This window comes from Drosophila bipectinata, unplaced genomic scaffold, assembly GCF_030179905.1.
Source record: "Drosophila bipectinata strain 14024-0381.07 unplaced genomic scaffold, DbipHiC1v2 scaffold_140, whole genome shotgun sequence".
NCBI classification, from domain to species: Eukaryota; Metazoa; Arthropoda; class Insecta; order Diptera; family Drosophilidae; genus Drosophila; species Drosophila bipectinata.
Genome location: NW_027222778.1, coordinates 10,001 through 29,892, shown reverse-complemented (window position 1 = coordinate 29,892; position 19,892 = coordinate 10,001). Strand labels below are relative to the sequence as shown.

General features: G+C 34.1%; 5 non-coding genes across 5 annotated transcripts in view; all 5 read right to left on the bottom strand.

Annotated features, from left to right (window-relative positions):
* Window positions 1-2,611: 2,611 nt before the first annotated feature.
* Window positions 2,612-6,561, bottom strand: LOC138926978 (large subunit ribosomal RNA). Its single transcript, XR_011443629.1, has one exon. It is a non-coding gene; the product is annotated as a large subunit ribosomal RNA (ribosomal RNA).
* Window positions 6,562-6,881: 320 nt separating this feature from the next.
* On the bottom strand, window positions 6,882-7,060 carry LOC138926979 (5.8S ribosomal RNA). The gene has a single exon (XR_011443630.1). It is a non-coding gene; the product is annotated as a 5.8S ribosomal RNA (ribosomal RNA).
* A 707-nt stretch (window positions 7,061-7,767) lies between these two features.
* On the bottom strand, window positions 7,768-9,762 carry LOC138926981 (small subunit ribosomal RNA). Its single transcript, XR_011443632.1, has one exon. It is a non-coding gene; the product is annotated as a small subunit ribosomal RNA (ribosomal RNA).
* A 5,691-nt stretch (window positions 9,763-15,453) lies between these two features.
* Window positions 15,454-19,403, bottom strand: LOC138926977 (large subunit ribosomal RNA). Its single transcript, XR_011443628.1, has one exon. It is a non-coding gene; the product is annotated as a large subunit ribosomal RNA (ribosomal RNA).
* Window positions 19,404-19,723: 320 nt separating this feature from the next.
* The window catches only part of LOC138926976 (5.8S ribosomal RNA), a 179-nt gene continuing 10 nt past the window's right edge, over window positions 19,724-19,892 (bottom strand). The window contains exon 1 of the ribosomal RNA XR_011443627.1: window positions 19,724-19,892. This exon is cut by the window's right edge and continues 10 nt beyond it. This is a non-coding gene — a ribosomal RNA (5.8S ribosomal RNA).

Below are 19,892 nucleotides of genomic sequence, written 5' to 3'. Positions count from 1 at the left end.
AATATTTTTAATATTTTTAATATTCGTGAGTTTTTAAATAGGGACAGAAGGAATCTCTTGAATTGAATCATGCGCGTCACTAATAAGATGACGAGGCATTTGGCTACCTATGCGAAAGTAATTCAACTCCCGCCGTCTTAAGGTTTAAGACTTATAACAATATATGTTTAATATTTTTAATATCCGTGAGGTTTTAAATAGGGACAGAAGGAATCTCTTGAATTGAATCATGCGCGTCACTAATAAGATGACGAGGCATTTGGCTACCTATGCGAAAGTAATTCAACTCCCGCCGTCTTAAGGTTTAAGACTTATAACAATATATGTTTAATATTTTTAATATCCGTGAGGTTTTAAATAGGGACAGAAGGAATCTCTTGAATTGAATCATGCGCGTCACTAATAAGATGACGAGGCATTTGGCTACCTATGCGAAAGTAATTCAACTCCCGCCGTCTTAAGGTTTAAGACTTATAACAATATATGTTTAATATTTTTAATATCCGTGAGGTTTTAAATAGGGACAGAAGGAATCTCTTGAATTGAATCATGCGCGTCACTAATAAGATGACGAGGCATTTGGCTACCTATGCGAAAGTAATTCAACTCCCGCCGTCTTAAGGTTTAAGACTTATAACAATATATGTTTAATATTTTTAATATCCGTGAGGTTTTAAATAGGGACAGAAGGAATCTCTTGAATTGAATCATGCGCGTCACTAATAAGATGACAAGGCATTTGGCTACCTATGCGAAAGTAATTCAACTCCCGCCGTCTTAAGGTTTAAGACTTATAACAATATATGTTTAATATTTTTAATATCCGTGAGGTTTTAAATAGGGACAGAAGGAATCTCTTGAATTGAATCATGCGCGTCACTAATAAGATGACGAGGCATTTGGCTACCTATGCGAAAGTAATTCAACTCCCGCCGTCTTAAGGTTTAAGACTTATAACAATATATGTTTAATATTTTTAATATCCGTGAGGTTTTAAATAGGGACAGAAGGAATCTCTTGAATTGAATCATGCGCGTCACTAATAAGATGACGAGGCATTTGGCTACCTATGCGAAAGTAATTCAACTCCCGCCGTCTTAAGGTTTAAGACTTATAACAATATATGTTTAATATTTTTAATATCCGTGAGGTTTTAAATAGGGACAGAAGGAATCTCTTGAATTGAATCATGCGCGTCACTAATAAGATGACAAGGCATTTGGCTACCTATGCGAAAGTAATTCAACTCCCGCCGTCTTAAAGTTTAAGACTTATAACAATATAAATGAAAAATATTATTTTCATTTTTCACGTCACTAATAAGATGACGAGGCATTTGGCTACCTAAACGAAAGTAATTCATCTTCCGCCGTTATAAGGTTTAAGACTTATAACAATATAAATGAAAAATATTATTTTCATTTTTCACGTCACTAATAAGATGACGAGGCATTTGGCTACCTATGCGAAAGTAATTCAACTCCCGCCGTCTTAAAGTTTAAGACTTATAACAATATAAATGAAAAATATTATTTTCATTTTTCACGTCACTATTAAGATGACGAGGCATTTGGCTACCTAAACGAAAGTAATTCATCTTCCGCCGTTATAAGGTTTAAGACTTATAACAATATAAATGAAAAATATTATTTTCATTTTTCACGTCACTAATAAGATGACGAGGCATTTGGCTACCTATGCGAAAGTAATTCAACTCCCGCCGTCTTAAAGTTTAAGACTTATAACAATATAAATGAAAAATATTATTTTCATTTTTCACGTCACTAATAAGATGACGAGGCATTTGGCTACCTATGCGAAAGTAATTCAACTCCCGCCGTCTTAAGGTTTAAGACTTATAACAATATATGTTTAATATTTTTAATATCCGTGAGGTTTTAAATAGGGACAGAAGGAATCTCTTGAATTGAATCATGCGCGTCACTAATAAGATGACGAGGCATTTGGCTACCTATGCGAAAGTAATTCAACTCCCGCCGTCTTAAGGTTTAAGACTTATAACAATATATGTTTAATATTTTTAATATCCGTGAGGTTTTAAATAGGGACAGAAGGAATCTCTTGAATTGAATCATGCGCGTCACTAATAAGATGACGAGGCATTTGGCTACCTATGCGAAAGTAATTCAACTCCCGCCGTCTTAAAGTTTAAGACTTATAACAATATAAATGAAAAATATTATTTTCATTTTTCACGTCACTAATAAGATGACGAGGCATTTGGCTACCTAAAAGAAAGTAATTCATCTTCCGCCGTTATAAGGTTTAAGACTTATAACAATATAAATGAAAAATATTATTTTCATTTTTCACGTCACTAATAAGATGACGAGGCATTTGGCTACCTAAACGAAAGTAATTCAACTCCCGCCGTCTTAAGGTTTAAGACTTATAACAATATAAATGAAAAATATTATTTTCATTTTTCACGTCACTAATAAGATGACGAAACAGTTAGTAGGCCACAATTAGTAGGGAAACGTGGACAACCCGTGATAAATCCTTATATGCTTTCTTAGATATAGCATATAAAGATTTTTTATACTAAATATACATATTTACACATGCATATTTACATTTTTTTTATATTTCGAATCATCAAGCAAAGGATAAGCTTCAGTGGATCGCAGTATGGCAGCTGCTCAACCACTTACAACACCTTGCCCGTTACAAAAGTCGTTTACAATTGATTCTAGGCTTTGTCATTGTATTAAATAATGTTTTCATATGTAACTAGCATGGCATCAGGTGATCAAAGATCCTCCCAATTTACTATGTTACAAATTACATTGGCATCACATCCATTGTCGTTTAAAATATAAATAATAAACTTTAAATGGTTTAGAAGCCATACAATGCAAATTGCCCCTTATTTATCATTGCAGTCCAGCACGGATACGACCTTAGAGGCGTTCAGGCATAATCCAACGGACGTAGCGTCATACCACTGTTCGCTCGAACAAGTATTGTGCCATTGGTCCGTACCTGCGGTTCCTCTCGTACTACGCAGGAATGCTGTCGCAACAACGTTTTGTCATTAGTAGGGTAAAACTAACCTGTCTCACGACGGTCTAAACCCAGCTCACGTTCCCTTGCATGGGTGAACAATCCAACGCTTGGTGAATTTTGCTTCACAATGATAGGAAGAGCCGACATCGAAGGATCAAAAAGCGACGTCGCTATGAACGCTTGGCCGCCACAAGCCAGTTATCCCTATGGTAACTTTTCTGACACCTCTTGTTAAAAACTCTTTAAACCAAAAGGATCGATAGGCCGAGCTTTTGCTGTCCCTGTGTGTACTGAACACCGAGATCAAGTCAGCATTTGCCCTTTTGCTCTATGTGTGGTTTCTGTCCGCACTGAGCTGGCCTTGGGACACCTCCGTTATTATTTGAGAGATGTACCGCCCCAGTCAAACTCCCTACCTGGCAATGTCCTTGAATTGGATCATACCTGAGTAATTGGAGTTATACCAAATTTTCAAATCGATAATACATGAATGCATCTCTCATTAAAGAATTTGTTTGCGATTATATAACAAACTCGTGATACTTTGATCAAGAAGCTTGCATCAAAACCCAATACCATAAGATATAATAAATATATCCGTATAATGGCTAGGAAATGATACACGTTCCATTTAATCAAGTAAGTAAGGAAACAATAAGAGTAGTGGTATTTCATTGTCGATACCAAACCGAAGTCTAATATCTCCCACTTATTCTACACCTCTTATGTCTCCTTACACTGCCAGATTAGAGTCAAGCTCAAAAGGGTCTTCTTTCCCCGCTAATTATTCCAAGCCCGTTCCCTTGGCTGTGGTTTCGCTAGATAGTAGATAGGGACAGAAGGAATCTCGTTAATCCATTCATGCGCGTCACTAATTAGATGACGAGGCATTTGGCTACCTTAAGAGAGTCATAGTTACTCCCGCCGTTGACCCGCGCTTACTTGAATTTCTTCACTTTGACATTCAGAGCACTGGGCAGAAATCACATTGTGTCAACACCCGCTAGGGCCATCACAATGCTTTGTTTTAATTAGACAGTCGGATTCCCCAAGTCCGTGCCAGTTCTGAATTGATTGTTAATTGATAATCGTTATAATTAATAAGAACTAATTGGTTTGACCCAACTAGTATTCTTAAAAATTTTAGCAAGAAAGTTCCACAATTGGATACGTAACTAAACTATCCGGGGAACAAGTTACAACCATAAATGATTATAACTCTATTTACCCAGAACGAGCACATAAACCATATTATTGTTTCCCAATCAAGCCCGACTATCTCAATCTTCAGAGCCAATCCTTATCCCGAAGTTACGGATCTAATTTGCCGACTTCCCTTACCTACATTATTCTATCGACTAGAGACTCTTCACCTTGGAGACCAGCTGCGGATATTGGTACGGCCTGTTGAGAAGTTTGCGTATCCCCACCATAAATTTTCAAGGTCCGAGGAGAAAATATCGACACAACAGTATATGTCATGCTCTTCTAGCCCATCTACCATATCTCTCTGCGAAAGACTTCCATGGTAGTACGACTATAAAACAGAAAAGAAAACTCTTCCGATATCTCTCGACGGCTTCTTTATGGTCGTTCCTGTTGCCAGGATGAGCACGAGGCCCATATTTAATAACAAACGGATACTCAACAGGTTACGGAATTGGAACCGTATTCCCTTTCGTTCAAAATTATTCAAGTATATAATTTTCACAATAATTGTAATATTTATTTTTACTTGAAAATTTTCGGCTTTCGCCTTGAACTTAGGACCGACTAACTCGTGATCAACCACTGTTCACACGAAACCCTTCTCCACTTCAGTCCTCCAAGGTCTCATTCGATTATTTGCTACTACCACCAAGATCTGTACCAATAGCAGCTCCATGCAGGCTTACGCCAAACACTTCTACGCATACCATTGTACCTTCCTACTCACTAAAGTTTCAAAATTTATATTACAAGTAATATAAATCATCTACTTTAGCGGTAATGTATAGGTATACAACTTAAGCGCCATCCATTTTAAGGGCTAGTTGCTTCGGCAGGTGAGTTGTTACACACTCCTTAGCGGATTTCGACTTCCATGATCACCGTCCTGCTGTTTTAAGCAACCAACGCCTTTCATGGTTTCTGCATGAGTTGTTAATTTGGGCACCGTAACATTACGTTTGGTTCATCCCACAGCGCCAGTTCTGCTTACCAAAAGTGGCCCACTGGGCACATTATATCATAACCTTAAACTTCATATCAAGAAAGTTAAGGTTCTTACCCATTTAAAGTTTGAGAATAGGTTAAGATCGTTTCGACCCTAAGGCCTCTAATCATTCGCTTTACCAGATAAGATTATTTTATATAACATTAAAATGCACCAGCTATCCTGAGGGAAACTTCGGAAGGAACCAGCTACTAGATGGTTCGATTGGTCTTTCGCCCCTATACTCAATTCTGACAATCGATTTGCACGTCAGAACTGTTTCGGTCTTCCATCAGGGTTTCCCCTGACTTCAACCTGATCAAGTATAGTTCACCATCTTTCGGGTCACAGCATATCTGCTCAAGGTACGTTCCAGTTAGAGGCATAAATAATATAAATATTATTATACATAACTATATAGAACGCCCCGGGATTGTGTTAATTAACTATAAAATAGTTAAAAAACTAATCCCATTAATAGTCAAGTTAATTACGCTATTAGGTTTATATCCCAATAACTTGCACATATGTTAGACTCCTTGGTCCGTGTTTCAAGACGGGTCCCGAAGGTATCCTGAATCTTTCGCATTGTTAATCATACAAGTGCATATAATAAACACAAAAATCAATGATAATTATGCCATTATATAATTCCGAAAAATTAACGCACTGTATTCTTATTAATCTATCAACACTTTATCAAATTAATGACATTTATCCTATGTTAAAATGCAAGCATAATAATTTGAATAAACTATAAGTCATATTTTATGATAAATTATATATGTTAATAGATTACAATGTCCTTATATGGAAAAAATGCACACTATTTCTATAATATTATTTAAATATTATAACTTTAATGATGAATTTTCCATAATGGATATTCAGGTTCATCGGGCTTAACCTCTAAGCAGTTTCACGTACTATTTAACTCTCTATTCAGAGTTCTTTTCAACTTTCCCTCACGGTACTTGTTTACTATCGGTCTCATGGTTATATTTAGTTTTAGATGGAGTTTACCACCCACTTAGTGCTGCACTATCAAGCAACACGACTCTTTGGAAACATCATCTAGTAATCATTAACGTTATACGGGCCTGGCACCCTCTATGGGTAAATGGCCTCATTTAAGAAGGACTTAAATCGTTAATTTCTCATACTAGAATATTGACGCTCCATACACTGCATCTCACATTTGCCATATAGACAAAGTGACTTAGTGCTGAACTGATTTCTTTTCGCTCGCCGCTACTAAGAAAATCCTTGTTAGTTTCTTTTCCTCCCCTAATTAATATGCTTAAATTCAGGGGGTAGTCCCATATGAGTTGAGGTTGTATAAAGCAATGTATATATATATATAAACAATATATCTCTATGAAGAACAATATATTTGATATATTTTCAATTTTCGCATCTTTAAATAAGAGACAATTCTAGTTAAAAAAAATTTAATTTTTTTTATGCTAGACATTTCTCAGTATTATTTGAATTGAAAAAAGAAAGAATTGTATATCTTCATTTTTTCTTTTATAAATATTTGAGATAATTGCTTTTATATTTAATATTATGAATATATAAATATATCCAATAATATACCATATGCATATCATTATAAAAATATATAATAATAAGCAACTTTATTAGCATAGTCTTACAACCCTCAACCATATGTAGTCCAAGCAGCACTATAAAATTAATTAAAGTACATAACAGCATGGACTGCGATATGCGTTCAAAATGTCGATGTTCATGTGTCCTGCAGTTCACACGATGACGCACAGTTTGCTGCGTTCTTCATCGACCCATGAGCCGAGTGATCCACCGCTTAGAGTTTTATAAATATATATAAATATACAATTCGTCAATTATGTTTTTATTGAAAGAAATTAAAAATACACCATTTAACTGGCATATATCAATTCCTTCAATAAAGTTATTTTTATACCTAAAATAATTGTTGCGAAATGTCTTAGTTTTATATAATCAATATAAATATAATTTATATTGTTTTAATATTATATAAAGCATTAACCTGTATATCAGGTACAACAATGTATATTTTAGGTGTTGCATTTATCAATGTATGCGCATAATTTAATATGAACAATACATCACGCAACGCATGTATATTAATTAAATATACACGCAATTTATATTCAATATATTCGTCTATATTTAAACATATAAAATATGTTTAATTTTTTGATATACCTAAAATAATTGTTGCGAAATGTCTTAGTTTTATATAATCAATATAAATATAATTTATATTGTTTTAATATTATATAAAGCATTAACCTGTATATCAGGTACAACAATGTATATTTTAGGTGTTGCATTTATCAATGTATGCGCATAATTTAATATGAACAATACATCACGCAACGCATGTATATTAATTAAATATACACGCAATTTATATTGAAGACAACAAATGGTCTATATATTCAATATAATATATATGTCTTTTATTTTTGGGTAATTTTTATTTATATATTTATATATAATAAATATTTTAATAACGGATAAGATTCATTCAATAATGATCCTTCCGCAGGTTCACCTACGGAAACCTTGTTACGACTTTTACTTCCTCTAAATAATCAAGTTCGGTCAACTTCTGCGAAACAACCGTAACACACAAGGCGTCACAGTGATCACGTCCGGAGACCTCACTAAATAATTCAATCGGTAGTAGCGACGGGCGGTGTGCACAAAGGGCAGGGACGTAATCAATGCGAGTTAATGACTCACACTTACTAGGAATTCCAAGTTCATGTGAACAGTTTCAGTTCACAATCCCAAGCATGAAAGTGGTTCAGCGGTTTACCCGGACCTCTCGGTCTAGGAAATACACGTTGATACTTTCATTGTAGCGCGCGTGCAGCCCAGGACATCTAAGGGCATCACAGACCTGTTATTGCTCAATCTCATTATTGCTAGACGCAATTTGTCCATTTAAGAAGCTAGTATCCTTATAATGGGACAAACCAACAGGTACGGCTCCACTTATATAAACACATTCAAACACAATAAACATTTTACTGCTACCATGAATGAAGGCTATATAAGCTTCAACACCATAATCCTGAAGATATCTATTTAATATATTTGAGTCTCGTTCGTTATCGGAATTAACCAGACAAATCACTCCACGAACTAAGAACGGCCATGCACCACCACCCATAGATTCGAGAAAGAGCTATCAATCTGTCTTACACACTTATGTTCGGACCTGGTAAGTTTTCCCGTGTTGAGTCAAATTAAGCCGCAGGCTCCACTCCTGGTGGTGCCCTTCCGTCAATTCCTTTAAGTTTCAGCTTTGCAACCATACTTCCCCCGGAGCCCAAAAGCTTTGGTTTCCCGGGAAGCGACTGAGAGAGCCATAAAAGTAGCTACACCCAATTGCTAGCTGGCATCGTTTATGGTTAGAACTAGGGCGGTATCTGATCGCCTTCGAACCTCTAACTTTCGTTCTTGATTAATGAAAACATCTTTGGCAAATGCTTTCGCTTAAGTTAGTCTTACGACGGTCCAAGAATTTCACCTCTCGCGTCGTAATACTAATGCCCCCAAACTGCTTCTATTAATCATTACCTCTTGATCTGAAAACCAATGAAAGCAGAACAGAGGTCTTATTTCATTATCCCATGCACAGAATATTCAGGCATTTGAAGCCTGCTTTAAGCACTCTAATTTGTTCAAAGTAATTGTACCGGCCCACAATAACACTCGTTTAAGAGCACTAATGCAGGTTTTTAAATAGGAGGAACATATGAAAAAATACAAGTATTTAAACATATATAAGAACTCCACCGGTAATACGCTTACATACATAAAGGTATAGTACTAACTACAATTGTATGTTGTACTACCCGTATGAAGCACAAGTTCAACTACGAACGTTTTAACCGCAACAACTTTAATATACGCTATTGGAGCTGGAATTACCGCGGCTGCTGGCACCAGACTTGCCCTCCAATTGGTCCTTGTTAAAGGATTTAAAGTGTACTCATTCCAATTACAGGGCCTCGGATATGAGTCCTGTATTGTTATTTTTCGTCACTACCTCCCCGAGCTGGGAGTGGGTAATTTACGCGCCTGCTGCCTTCCTTAGATGTGGTAGCCGTTTCTCAGGCTCCCTCTCCGGAATCGAACCCTGATTCCCCGTTACCCGTTGCAACCATGGTAGTCCTAGATACTACCATCAAAAGTTGATAGGGCAGACATTTGAAAGATCTGTCGTCGGTACAAGACCATACGATCTGCATGTTATCTAGAGTTCAACCAATATAACGATCTTGCGATCGCTTGGTTTTAGCCTAATAAAAGCACATGTCCCATAAGGTTCATGTTTTAATTGCATGTATTAGCTCTAGAATTACCACAGTTATCCAAGTAACTGTTAACGATCTAAGGAACCATAACTGATATAATGAGCCTTTTGCGGTTTCACTTTTAATGCGTGTGTACTTAGACATGCATGGCTTAATCTTTGAGACAAGCATATAACTACTGGCAGGATCAACCAGAATAATGTTTATATCTTTGATATATTTCATTTTCATATTGATATATAGAAAATAAATATTGCAAATATTTGTATAAATTAAAATATTAACGAATTTGGCCAATTATTATATGGCATTCAATATTCGTTCATTTATTAAAATATATATATATATATATATATTTATAATATATCCCTCGGGTGCCCAACGCATACACCTCAGGGTATATTTTTTTCATGGCTTTTTCTTAAACCCTCGTTTGTGTTAGGGTATTTATATGAGCGGGCGGTCTTTTTATTTATATAAGCCTTCTTTAATATTTTTTTTAATAAAATACAATATTATGCATATATTTAATTCTAAAATATCTTTATATTTTCACATACAACAATTTGTATATATTCACATATATATATTTGCTTAATTTTATAATAAAATTATCGCATATGTATTTTGATAATAAATTTAAAATTTATTTTCTTTGTATATAAAAGTCTAGTTTTATATGATATAAAACTAAGCACTTTTTAATTTTCATATATTTATATATTTTCATATATATAGTTTATTCATATTTATTTATACAATAATAATAATAATAATATTACTACTATTATCATATACGTATATGAAATTAAATTTAATTCCATATACTTACTAGGATATAATAAAAAGAAATTTTTATTTGCCTAGAACCAGAAATTAACGATAATAATTGGAAACTTGTCAAATTATAATTTATAATAAGACGTAGACGCTTCAACGATATTATCTAAGTATACAATATAGTGTATATATAATATATAATATAGTATGTTATATTATATAGATAGGCTTACACCACCTACCATATATACCTTTTTGACCACACTTTCGTCAAGCTGGGTATTTATTTGCCTTCTTTCCCTCACCTAAAAATACTCATCGGTATTTTAGTATATTCATATAATATAAATAATATACTATATTGGTAGGACGACACCACCTACCCTATATACCTTTTTGAACACACTTTCGTCAAGCTGGGTATTTATTTGCCTTTTTACCCTCACCTAAATATACTCATCGGTATATTTCAGTATATTTTAGTATATCCATATGAATATGTATATCCATATCCATATCCATATCCATATCCATATGAAAATAATTTAATATTTCCATATTTATTATAATATAATAAATATTATTATATTATATATTATATGGTAGGCTATCCCCATCACCTACCATATATTTCATATACATATAAATATTTTCATATCCATATATATTTTTTTATATTCATATATTTTCATATATGTTATATGCATATGTATTCATAACCATATGCTCATATATTAATACTGGCGGTCTTCTGTTTAATATAATATTATTTTAATATTATATTGGCAGGCTGAACACCACCTACCCTATATACCTTTTTGAACACGGTTTCGTCAATCCGGTCATTTATTGTATGGGAAGTATGACTTTCCCACACATATTTGGATATCCATACGATTGCATATCCATATGAAAATATTTTTAATATTTTTAATATATTTTTAATATTTCCATATTTAATATAATATAATTAAATTATTATATTATATATTATATGGTAGGCTATCACCATCACCTACCATATATTTCATATACATATAAATATTTTCATATCCATATATATTTTTTTATATTCATATATTTTCATATATGTTATATGCATATGTATTCATAACCATATGCTTATATATTAATACTGGCGGTCTTCTGTTTAATATAATATTATTTTAATATTATATTGGTAGGCCGAACACCACCTACCCTATATACCTTTTTGAACACGGTTTCGTCAATCCGGTCATTTATTGTATGGGAAGTATGACTTTCCCACACATATTTGGATATCCATACGATTGCATATCCATATGAAAATATTTTTAATATTTTTAATATATTTTTAATATTTCCATATTTAATATAATATAATTAAATTATTATATTATATATTATATGGTAGGCTATCACCATCACCTACCATATATTTCATATACATATAAATATTTTCATATCCATATATATTTTTTTATATTCATATATTTTCATATATGTTATATGCATATGTATTCATAACCATATGCTCATATATTAATACTGGCGGTCTTCTGTTTAATATAATATTATTTTAATATTATATTGGTAGGCCGAACACCACCTACCCTATATACCTTTTTGAACACGGTTTCGTCAATCCGGTCATTTATTGTATGGGAAGTATGACTTTCCCACACATATTTGGATATCCATACGATTGCATATCCATATGAAAATATTTTTAATATTTTTAATATATTTTTAATATTTCCATATTTAATATAATATAATTAAATTATTATATTATATATTATATGGTAGGCTATCCTCATCACCTACCATATATTTCATATACATATAAATATTTTCATATCCATATATATTTTTTTATATTCATATATTTTCATATATGTTATATGCATATGTATTCATAACCATATGCTCATATATTAATACTGGCGGTCTTCTGTTTAATATAATATTATTTTAATATTATATTGGCAGGCTGAACACCACCTACCCTATATACCTTTTTGAACACGGTTTCGTCAATCCGGTCATTTATTGTATGGGAAGTATGACTTTCCCACACATATTTGGATATCCATACGATTGCATATCCATATGAAAATATTTTTAATATTTTTAATATATTTTTAATATTTCCATATTTAATATAATATAATTAAATTATTATATTATATATTATATGGTAGGCTAACATCATCACCTACCATATATTCCATATACATATAAATATTTTCATATTCATATATATTTTTTTTTATATATTCATATATTTTCATATATGTTATATGCATATGTATTCATAACCATATGCTTATATATTAATACTGGCGATCTTCTGTTTAATATAATATTATTTTAATATTATATTGGTAGGCCGAACACCACCTACCCTATATACCTTTTTGAACACGGTTTCGTCAATCCGGTCATTTATCGTATAGGAAGTACGACTTTCCCACACATATTTGGATATCCATACGATTGCATATCCATATGAAAATATTTTTAATATTTTTAATATTCGTGAGTTTTTAAATAGGGACAGAAGGAATCTCTTGAATTGAATCATGCGCGTCACTAATAAGATGACGAGGCATTTGGCTACCTATGCGAAAGTAATTCAACTCCCGCCGTCTTAAGGTTTAAGACTTATAACAATATATGTTTAATATTTTTAATATCCGTGAGGTTTTAAATAGGGACAGAAGGAATCTCTTGAATTGAATCATGCGCGTCACTAATAAGATGACGAGGCATTTGGCTACCTATGCGAAAGTAATTCAACTCCCGCCGTCTTAAGGTTTAAGACTTATAACAATATATGTTTAATATTTTTAATATCCGTGAGGTTTTAAATAGGGACAGAAGGAATCTCTTGAATTGAATCATGCGCGTCACTAATAAGATGACGAGGCATTTGGCTACCTATGCGAAAGTAATTCAACTCCCGCCGTCTTAAGGTTTAAGACTTATAACAATATATGTTTAATATTTTTAATATCCGTGAGGTTTTAAATAGGGACAGAAGGAATCTCTTGAATTGAATCATGCGCGTCACTAATAAGATGACGAGGCATTTGGCTACCTATGCGAAAGTAATTCAACTCCCGCCGTCTTAAGGTTTAAGACTTATAACAATATATGTTTAATATTTTTAATATCCGTGAGGTTTTAAATAGGGACAGAAGGAATCTCTTGAATTGAATCATGCGCGTCACTAATAAGATGACAAGGCATTTGGCTACCTATGCGAAAGTAATTCAACTCCCGCCGTCTTAAGGTTTAAGACTTATAACAATATATGTTTAATATTTTTAATATCCGTGAGGTTTTAAATAGGGACAGAAGGAATCTCTTGAATTGAATCATGCGCGTCACTAATAAGATGACGAGGCATTTGGCTACCTATGCGAAAGTAATTCAACTCCCGCCGTCTTAAGGTTTAAGACTTATAACAATATATGTTTAATATTTTTAATATCCGTGAGGTTTTAAATAGGGACAGAAGGAATCTCTTGAATTGAATCATGCGCGTCACTAATAAGATGACGAGGCATTTGGCTACCTATGCGAAAGTAATTCAACTCCCGCCGTCTTAAGGTTTAAGACTTATAACAATATATGTTTAATATTTTTAATATCCGTGAGGTTTTAAATAGGGACAGAAGGAATCTCTTGAATTGAATCATGCGCGTCACTAATAAGATGACAAGGCATTTGGCTACCTATGCGAAAGTAATTCAACTCCCGCCGTCTTAAAGTTTAAGACTTATAACAATATAAATGAAAAATATTATTTTCATTTTTCACGTCACTAATAAGATGACGAGGCATTTGGCTACCTAAACGAAAGTAATTCATCTTCCGCCGTTATAAGGTTTAAGACTTATAACAATATAAATGAAAAATATTATTTTCATTTTTCACGTCACTAATAAGATGACGAGGCATTTGGCTACCTATGCGAAAGTAATTCAACTCCCGCCGTCTTAAAGTTTAAGACTTATAACAATATAAATGAAAAATATTATTTTCATTTTTCACGTCACTATTAAGATGACGAGGCATTTGGCTACCTAAACGAAAGTAATTCATCTTCCGCCGTTATAAGGTTTAAGACTTATAACAATATAAATGAAAAATATTATTTTCATTTTTCACGTCACTAATAAGATGACGAGGCATTTGGCTACCTATGCGAAAGTAATTCAACTCCCGCCGTCTTAAAGTTTAAGACTTATAACAATATAAATGAAAAATATTATTTTCATTTTTCACGTCACTAATAAGATGACGAGGCATTTGGCTACCTATGCGAAAGTAATTCAACTCCCGCCGTCTTAAGGTTTAAGACTTATAACAATATATGTTTAATATTTTTAATATCCGTGAGGTTTTAAATAGGGACAGAAGGAATCTCTTGAATTGAATCATGCGCGTCACTAATAAGATGACGAGGCATTTGGCTACCTATGCGAAAGTAATTCAACTCCCGCCGTCTTAAGGTTTAAGACTTATAACAATATATGTTTAATATTTTTAATATCCGTGAGGTTTTAAATAGGGACAGAAGGAATCTCTTGAATTGAATCATGCGCGTCACTAATAAGATGACGAGGCATTTGGCTACCTATGCGAAAGTAATTCAACTCCCGCCGTCTTAAAGTTTAAGACTTATAACAATATAAATGAAAAATATTATTTTCATTTTTCACGTCACTAATAAGATGACGAGGCATTTGGCTACCTAAAAGAAAGTAATTCATCTTCCGCCGTTATAAGGTTTAAGACTTATAACAATATAAATGAAAAATATTATTTTCATTTTTCACGTCACTAATAAGATGACGAGGCATTTGGCTACCTAAACGAAAGTAATTCAACTCCCGCCGTCTTAAGGTTTAAGACTTATAACAATATAAATGAAAAATATTATTTTCATTTTTCACGTCACTAATAAGATGACGAAACAGTTAGTAGGCCACAATTAGTAGGGAAACGTGGACAACCCGTGATAAATCCTTATATGCTTTCTTAGATATAGCATATAAAGATTTTTTATACTAAATATACATATTTACACATGCATATTTACATTTTTTTTATATTTCGAATCATCAAGCAAAGGATAAGCTTCAGTGGATCGCAGTATGGCAGCTGCTCAACCACTTACAACACCTTGCCCGTTACAAAAGTCGTTTACAATTGATTCTAGGCTTTGTCATTGTATTAAATAATGTTTTCATATGTAACTAGCATGGCATCAGGTGATCAAAGATCCTCCCAATTTACTATGTTACAAATTACATTGGCATCACATCCATTGTCGTTTAAAATATAAATAATAAACTTTAAATGGTTTAGAAGCCATACAATGCAAATTGCCCCTTATTTATCATTGCAGTCCAGCACGGATACGACCTTAGAGGCGTTCAGGCATAATCCAACGGACGTAGCGTCATACCACTGTTCGCTCGAACAAGTATTGTGCCATTGGTCCGTACCTGCGGTTCCTCTCGTACTACGCAGGAATGCTGTCGCAACAACGTTTTGTCATTAGTAGGGTAAAACTAACCTGTCTCACGACGGTCTAAACCCAGCTCACGTTCCCTTGCATGGGTGAACAATCCAACGCTTGGTGAATTTTGCTTCACAATGATAGGAAGAGCCGACATCGAAGGATCAAAAAGCGACGTCGCTATGAACGCTTGGCCGCCACAAGCCAGTTATCCCTATGGTAACTTTTCTGACACCTCTTGTTAAAAACTCTTTAAACCAAAAGGATCGATAGGCCGAGCTTTTGCTGTCCCTGTGTGTACTGAACACCGAGATCAAGTCAGCATTTGCCCTTTTGCTCTATGTGTGGTTTCTGTCCGCACTGAGCTGGCCTTGGGACACCTCCGTTATTATTTGAGAGATGTACCGCCCCAGTCAAACTCCCTACCTGGCAATGTCCTTGAATTGGATCATACCTGAGTAATTGGAGTTATACCAAATTTTCAAATCGATAATACATGAATGCATCTCTCATTAAAGAATTTGTTTGCGATTATATAACAAACTCGTGATACTTTGATCAAGAAGCTTGCATCAAAACCCAATACCATAAGATATAATAAATATATCCGTATAATGGCTAGGAAATGATACACGTTCCATTTAATCAAGTAAGTAAGGAAACAATAAGAGTAGTGGTATTTCATTGTCGATACCAAACCGAAGTCTAATATCTCCCACTTATTCTACACCTCTTATGTCTCCTTACACTGCCAGATTAGAGTCAAGCTCAAAAGGGTCTTCTTTCCCCGCTAATTATTCCAAGCCCGTTCCCTTGGCTGTGGTTTCGCTAGATAGTAGATAGGGACAGAAGGAATCTCGTTAATCCATTCATGCGCGTCACTAATTAGATGACGAGGCATTTGGCTACCTTAAGAGAGTCATAGTTACTCCCGCCGTTGACCCGCGCTTACTTGAATTTCTTCACTTTGACATTCAGAGCACTGGGCAGAAATCACATTGTGTCAACACCCGCTAGGGCCATCACAATGCTTTGTTTTAATTAGACAGTCGGATTCCCCAAGTCCGTGCCAGTTCTGAATTGATTGTTAATTGATAATCGTTATAATTAATAAGAACTAATTGGTTTGACCCAACTAGTATTCTTAAAAATTTTAGCAAGAAAGTTCCACAATTGGATACGTAACTAAACTATCCGGGGAACAAGTTACAACCATAAATGATTATAACTCTATTTACCCAGAACGAGCACATAAACCATATTATTGTTTCCCAATCAAGCCCGACTATCTCAATCTTCAGAGCCAATCCTTATCCCGAAGTTACGGATCTAATTTGCCGACTTCCCTTACCTACATTATTCTATCGACTAGAGACTCTTCACCTTGGAGACCAGCTGCGGATATTGGTACGGCCTGTTGAGAAGTTTGCGTATCCCCACCATAAATTTTCAAGGTCCGAGGAGAAAATATCGACACAACAGTATATGTCATGCTCTTCTAGCCCATCTACCATATCTCTCTGCGAAAGACTTCCATGGTAGTACGACTATAAAACAGAAAAGAAAACTCTTCCGATATCTCTCGACGGCTTCTTTATGGTCGTTCCTGTTGCCAGGATGAGCACGAGGCCCATATTTAATAACAAACGGATACTCAACAGGTTACGGAATTGGAACCGTATTCCCTTTCGTTCAAAATTATTCAAGTATATAATTTTCACAATAATTGTAATATTTATTTTTACTTGAAAATTTTCGGCTTTCGCCTTGAACTTAGGACCGACTAACTCGTGATCAACCACTGTTCACACGAAACCCTTCTCCACTTCAGTCCTCCAAGGTCTCATTCGATTATTTGCTACTACCACCAAGATCTGTACCAATAGCAGCTCCATGCAGGCTTACGCCAAACACTTCTACGCATACCATTGTACCTTCCTACTCACTAAAGTTTCAAAATTTATATTACAAGTAATATAAATCATCTACTTTAGCGGTAATGTATAGGTATACAACTTAAGCGCCATCCATTTTAAGGGCTAGTTGCTTCGGCAGGTGAGTTGTTACACACTCCTTAGCGGATTTCGACTTCCATGATCACCGTCCTGCTGTTTTAAGCAACCAACGCCTTTCATGGTTTCTGCATGAGTTGTTAATTTGGGCACCGTAACATTACGTTTGGTTCATCCCACAGCGCCAGTTCTGCTTACCAAAAGTGGCCCACTGGGCACATTATATCATAACCTTAAACTTCATATCAAGAAAGTTAAGGTTCTTACCCATTTAAAGTTTGAGAATAGGTTAAGATCGTTTCGACCCTAAGGCCTCTAATCATTCGCTTTACCAGATAAGATTATTTTATATAACATTAAAATGCACCAGCTATCCTGAGGGAAACTTCGGAAGGAACCAGCTACTAGATGGTTCGATTGGTCTTTCGCCCCTATACTCAATTCTGACAATCGATTTGCACGTCAGAACTGTTTCGGTCTTCCATCAGGGTTTCCCCTGACTTCAACCTGATCAAGTATAGTTCACCATCTTTCGGGTCACAGCATATCTGCTCAAGGTACGTTCCAGTTAGAGGCATAAATAATATAAATATTATTATACATAACTATATAGAACGCCCCGGGATTGTGTTAATTAACTATAAAATAGTTAAAAAACTAATCCCATTAATAGTCAAGTTAATTACGCTATTAGGTTTATATCCCAATAACTTGCACATATGTTAGACTCCTTGGTCCGTGTTTCAAGACGGGTCCCGAAGGTATCCTGAATCTTTCGCATTGTTAATCATACAAGTGCATATAATAAACACAAAAATCAATGATAATTATGCCATTATATAATTCCGAAAAATTAACGCACTGTATTCTTATTAATCTATCAACACTTTATCAAATTAATGACATTTATCCTATGTTAAAATGCAAGCATAATAATTTGAATAAACTATAAGTCATATTTTATGATAAATTATATATGTTAATAGATTACAATGTCCTTATATGGAAAAAATGCACACTATTTCTATAATATTATTTAAATATTATAACTTTAATGATGAATTTTCCATAATGGATATTCAGGTTCATCGGGCTTAACCTCTAAGCAGTTTCACGTACTATTTAACTCTCTATTCAGAGTTCTTTTCAACTTTCCCTCACGGTACTTGTTTACTATCGGTCTCATGGTTATATTTAGTTTTAGATGGAGTTTACCACCCACTTAGTGCTGCACTATCAAGCAACACGACTCTTTGGAAACATCATCTAGTAATCATTAACGTTATACGGGCCTGGCACCCTCTATGGGTAAATGGCCTCATTTAAGAAGGACTTAAATCGTTAATTTCTCATACTAGAATATTGACGCTCCATACACTGCATCTCACATTTGCCATATAGACAAAGTGACTTAGTGCTGAACTGATTTCTTTTCGCTCGCCGCTACTAAGAAAATCCTTGTTAGTTTCTTTTCCTCCCCTAATTAATATGCTTAAATTCAGGGGGTAGTCCCATATGAGTTGAGGTTGTATAAAGCAATGTATATATATATATAAACAATATATCTCTATGAAGAACAATATATTTGATATATTTTCAATTTTCGCATCTTTAAATAAGAGACAATTCTAGTTAAAAAAAATTTAATTTTTTTTATGCTAGACATTTCTCAGTATTATTTGAATTGAAAAAAGAAAGAATTGTATATCTTCATTTTTTCTTTTATAAATATTTGAGATAATTGCTTTTATATTTAATATTATGAATATATAAATATATCCAATAATATACCATATGCATATCATTATAAAAATATATAATAATAAGCAACTTTATTAGCATAGTCTTACAACCCTCAACCATATGTAGTCCAAGCAGCACTATAAAATTAATTAAAGTACATAACAGCATGGACTGCGATATGCGTTCAAAATGTCGATGTTCATGTGTCCTGCAGTTCACACGATGACGCACAGTTTGCTGCGTTCTTCATCGACCCATGAGCCGAGTGATCCACC